Below are 5,969 nucleotides of genomic sequence, written 5' to 3'. Positions count from 1 at the left end.
TATGTTATACCAGGGTGCAGAACAGTGGCGTAGGCGAGGCAGTATCTTAGGTCATTCTAGGGAGGGGGGTCCGGGGGCATGCTCCCCCCCCCCCGCCCCCCCCCCCCGTAATTTTTTGTATACCTTGAACGTCTCTGGTGCGGTTTAAAGGCCATTTAAACCGCATTTTATACATTAATTATCGGAATCGTGGACACTACATTTGACCGTTATGTATCAATAAAGTAAACAAAAATAACAGAATCTAACATTCAGAAAATTTCACCCTGAAAAAAATTAATGGACGATTTTTTTTCCATTTTGAGCTTGAAAGGACCATAGGGCTCTTTTTTAATGTTTAAATACATTAAATCAAAGGCTTTATCAATCCTAAGCACATATAAAAAGGATCATTGGTGGAAGTTATTTGAAAAAAAAACACACGAACATACTGGTGTTCGAACAAACGCAGTGACAATATATAGTGGTGAATGGATCCAAAGTCTGACGAGTTACCGATTGCGTCACAGGGACAATTTGAGTATCATAAGGAAGGTCATTTTTTTCAATTTTGTTTTGTAAAATTGTGTTTTAGCACTGCGTCATAACTTTTGTCAATTCTATTAACTACATTGACTATTAAAAAAGACTAACTTTTTTATATCAAAAAAGTTCAATACGCGGGATATCATAATTTGAAAATTGTAATGATAACAATGATTCTCACCACCTGAAACGGTCCCGGAGTTAACTCGACGCCGGCCATAAAGAGGAGAATACCAAATAAAGCCGAAAACGCCATCCATCCGAAGTACACGCTGGGTATGCGGATAACAGATGGCACTTCGATACCAGATAACAACAAAAGCCACGCGCGAGAGGTAAGTTCATCAATTTTTTAAAGTTATATCATAAAGATTAGTTTTTTAGACAAGGCACATGGTCGAGTTTATAAATGGTGTATCCTTTTTTATAGCAAAGAAAAACATCACGGAAGAATGGTAGATTGTTTTCCCCCAAAATAAAAAATTCGATCGGAAAACAGCATAAACTGGATGAACAGTAAATATTTCTACAAAATTCCAGCACGCAATGTGCTTCCAATAATGAAAATTTGATAGTAGTCAATGAAATATAAACGAAGATAGAGCATGTTTTAATAGGTGGTATTCATGAAGTTGCGGATACTTTGATTCCCGATATAGCGCACTTCGGATAACAGAGACTTTCAACAAATTGGGCACTCTGATAACCGAGTTTTATCTTCTACCTGAAATGCATTTATGTATATTATGGCTATCCTTACCAAACATTTTGAAGTACGAATCAATTTGAATTTCCAAGCCCGACTCATTGGGAATCTATGCATAACGAAATTACATACACATGTAAAATATAACCAATCGCGTTGTTCGTTGTCAAAAATCTTATTACTATTAATTAATATAATTAATATTATAAGTACAAATTTTAAATAAGATTCAAATGCTTATTTCTGAAGTAATATATTTCAAGTGACGACCGAAAATAATTGTCAAAGTAGTAAACTTGTTTTAAAGTGGTAAATTGAGATTAAGAGAATTGAAAATACAACGGATCATGTGGATCAACACGACTGTGTTCAAAAGAACTTATAGCAGGACTCTAGATAAGGGGAGCAAGGGGTCTTAAAGCGGCCAGTACACCTCATAATTTCTTTGTCATTGGTGCTCATTAGAGTCGCATCATGAAGACGATACTAATGCGTAGCCACGAAATTTAAAAGAGATTGGCAAACTCCCTTTATTTGGAACTTTACATCCCTTTCCCTTTTATTATCATATTCCAAAGCGAAAAGAACATCTTTAGGTAATTCGTTTTTAATTTACGTCAGTACATAATTTTTATTTATTTCCTGCTTACTATAGCAGTATTTCACAGCGAATTCTGCATTTCTGATTCACTAAATAGAGTGTGTTATATCTGGTAAAAAGTGTCGAGTTATCTGGAATCGAAGTGCCATTGTCTTCGAGAAGATCGGTAAAAGAAGTGTCCATGAAAATTTGGCACTCGACTCTTAAAACATTTGAATTTCCTCAAATACGTTATTCAACTAAAATTTAACATGTTGTAACATTAATGGACATATTGATCTTTTATTTCGATTAGTTGGCACGTTCTTGATTTATTTTTTTTTAGTATTTTTATTTTGTTCAAATACGTACTGATCATCGAATTCATGACGATTATCGATGCAATTTTTTCTCTTTTTTATAATCCACTGTTTTTTCTCACGACTTTCTTGCTCCGCAATACGAAGTACTATACCATTAATCGACCAAACAATGTTACGTGTCTGAAACTAAATGAACAGAACATAAATGCAAAAAAATATGAAGAACTCAACTCTCGCGCGTGGCTTTTGTTGTTATCTGGTATCGAAGTGCCATCTGTTACCAAAGTATCCGCATACCCGGCGTGGAAGTATGTCTAGGTCCAAAACAGACCCAGACTTGGCCGTAAAACACCCGATTCTAGCTCGGTACGTTCCGATGTCCACCATGATTAATATAATTTTCGATGTTTGAAATGTATTGAATGAGTCGAAAATTACTTTCCCTTCAGTATGAATTTGCCGCTAGAGGCGCTCTAGAAGCACGAGGTTTTCGTGCATGGTTAAAACGTGGTCAGTTTTCGTCATTCAGCTTTGGGAACTCGCACGGTATACATGTTATTTTTTAAAAAAATGTGTTAATATTTCATATTATGGAAATTATATATGAAATTGAATAATTGATATATGTATTGAACTAAATTTACGTAGAATGTCACTGTATGATGACTGTTAGAAAGATTGTATTATGTGATGTATGTTTGACGTTTTGATGATGGTTATTATGTTAAGTATAATAATAAATGGACAGCCGGTATGCGAGTCCCTGCGGCTATTACCAAAAAACAGAGTTTTTGTTTGTTTGCTTTATAGGCAAAGGAGGGATGTACATCGAAGTGTACAGTGTGACGCTTTGTTTAATTTACGGATTTTCCCAATCATTTTGGCATCAATTGAAGTTATTAAATTAAAATAATTATGTGCCTCAACATGAACCAATTGTACTTAATGATGTTTGCTTGTGAATATCATAGTGCCTAAAATTAATTAAATTGACTCAATTTCTTATAAAGATTTTATTCTTTGACATAAATTTTCCTCTTTTTCCTTGTAATCTCAACATTGCTCTGCAAATTTTAGCCTCGACAACAGCCGCGGCGTGCCTCAGCGTTGCTACGACGCTGCAGAATCAATTAATTTGGAACAGAATTTGACGCTAACGTCGTTACGCGTTTAACGTAAAGGAAATTTTGCTTTCAACGTCAGTATAACGCATAGGAATTTCCAGCAGTACTACTCTCACATGTTCAAAACGTGAACGAAATGCGTGAGTGTGCTTACGTAGTATTCAATGAAGAACAATCATTCCAATTGGTACCTGGGCTGGACATGTATACTTGGAAACTAAAGTCACGCCATGAGCCACATACCCATCTGTTAGTAACAAAAAGTAGCTTTAACTAAATGTATCTAAAATATAAGTACATGGCAATTTAAGCATCCGCATTTTGGCTTGATTTGAAAACCCTACAGCACACCAACACGAACCTTTTTTGAAGTAAAAACTCTACGCGCGACATATTGAATGTTTATTGCACAAATACAATAAAACACATGCATGCTCTTTAAAGAAGGAGACTATTTGACGATCAAAAGTTATGTTTGAACTATTGTTTTTGAAAACGTGTAATCTGCACAAATACTTTAGAACACACACAACACACACATTCGAACGCAGGAACGCATACATATAGATAGTATCGGGTACATGATTATTTTAAAGTAAGTGAAATACATGCACATGTGCACAAATACTCATAAAAGTTTTAAATATGGATCAACATATTGTATATAAATATAATACAATTATATAAATGCTTTATATCAGTTTTCATACACACGAAATCAACTACTCTTTTACATCTTCCAAAATTGGTTGTGACTTGAAATAATCCTATCAAATTAGAAATGTGGCTGGTATGTCAACAAGAACTGCCAGAGGACAGTGCCCTCGACTATTCGAGTGCTTGACAGTATAACGTAAGCCATCATGGGGAAATTGTTCATATTCAATCATTTATTAGACGATCTTTCAAAAATAAAAAAGGAAAAAAATATTATTTTTTTTGGGGAGGCGGTTTGAGAGGGGGTATAATGTGGGGTGTGGTAATTTATTAGACGATCTTTCAAAAATAAAAAAAAAGAGAATTTTTTTTTTTTTTTTTGTGGGGGGGTAGGGGGGTGAGAGGGTGGGGGTATAATGTGGGGTGTGGTAATTAATTAGATGATGTAAACAAAAAAAAATTTTTTTTTTGGGGGGGGGGGGGGTAGGGGGTGGATGAGAGGGGGGTATAATGTGGGGTGGGGTAATTTATTAGATGATGTTTTAAAAAAAAATGGGGGGGGGGGAGGTTTGGGGGGGGGGGGAAGGGATTCTGGGTAGGGGCGTAGGGTATTGTTTGGGTGTAATCAATTGTGGTATTCAGGTAAGTGTTGTTTAGTCAAAGTAATAATAAAATGTGATCATAAATAAAGAAATTATGGCAATTTAAGCAAAATATTCATTTATCTAAGTGTAAAAGGGGCCATAATTATGTCAAAATACTTGATACAGTGGTCTGCTCTTGTTTATAGGTTGGGGTCATGTTGGTAAACAAGTATGCAACATATAAAAGCAATATGTCAAAGGATATAGGAAATATTTGGGGTTGTACGCAAACTTTAACATAGATTTATCAATAATATGCATATTCTAAGTATAAAGGAGGCAATAATTATGACAAAATGCTCTTGATTATAGGTTGGGGTGATGTTGGTAAACAAGTATGCAAAATATGAAAGCAATATGTCAAGGGACAATGAAAATAAATGGGGTAGTACGAAAAACTTTAACATTTTCTGCATATTCTAAGTAGAAAAGGGGCCATAATTATGACAAAATGCTTGATAGAGTTGTCTGCTCTTGTTTATAGGTTGGGTTCATTTTATGTTGGTAAACAAGTATCCAAAATATGAAAGCAAAATGTCAAGGGACAATGAAAATAATTGGGGAAGTATGAAAACTTTAACATTTGCACGCTAACACAAACGCTCATGCTAACGCCGGGGTGAGTAGGATAGCTCCACTATATATATATTTCATATATAATAGTCGAGCTAAAAATGGATGTCAAAATATATGACAAATAGTATTATGAATGTGGCACCCAAATAATCCTAAGCTGTCATGATATTGGGTGTGCCAAGTAGGTTGAATGTCACAATGAAAATATGGACGAAACTGAAAAATCACAACAGCTCACTGTGAGCATGCTGTGCTAAAATAAAGATCGAATTTAGAGTTGCATGATCTAACTTATATATGAGTCTTGTTCCGAAGAAAACTGGGCTTAATGCATGTGCGTAAATTGTTATCCCAGATTAGCTTGTGCAATCCACACAGGCTAATCAGGGGCGACACTTTCCACCTAAACTTTATTTTCGGTAAGGAGGGACTTCCTTGAAACTAATAATAACATAAAAGCGGAAAGTGTTGTCCCTGATTAGCCTGTGCAACTGCACAGGTTAATCTGGGACGACACTTTACGCACATGCATTAGGCCCAGTTTTCTCATAACGCGGCCCATATTATTATGATCAAATCAGCTATTTTATTTTATTTTTCAAAATAAAGAACAAGGCAGTCTATTTGGATGCAGAGTACAACTGTGTATCAAACAATGTTGGGAATTGGAGCTTGACAACGCATCTTAATAATACTGTTCAGTACTTGTAATTATTACTAAAAAATCCACTCATTTATTGACACATTTCAAACACAAAATTTTCTCAAAACACAGATAAACAGTATGATACGTCAACAGGGATATTAAAGGAATTTAAAATGATTGATAATAAA

This window comes from Dreissena polymorpha, chromosome 1 (assembly GCF_020536995.1).
Source record: "Dreissena polymorpha isolate Duluth1 chromosome 1, UMN_Dpol_1.0, whole genome shotgun sequence".
NCBI classification, from domain to species: Eukaryota; Metazoa; Mollusca; class Bivalvia; order Myida; family Dreissenidae; genus Dreissena; species Dreissena polymorpha.
Note: the sequence above shows the minus strand (reverse complement) of the source record.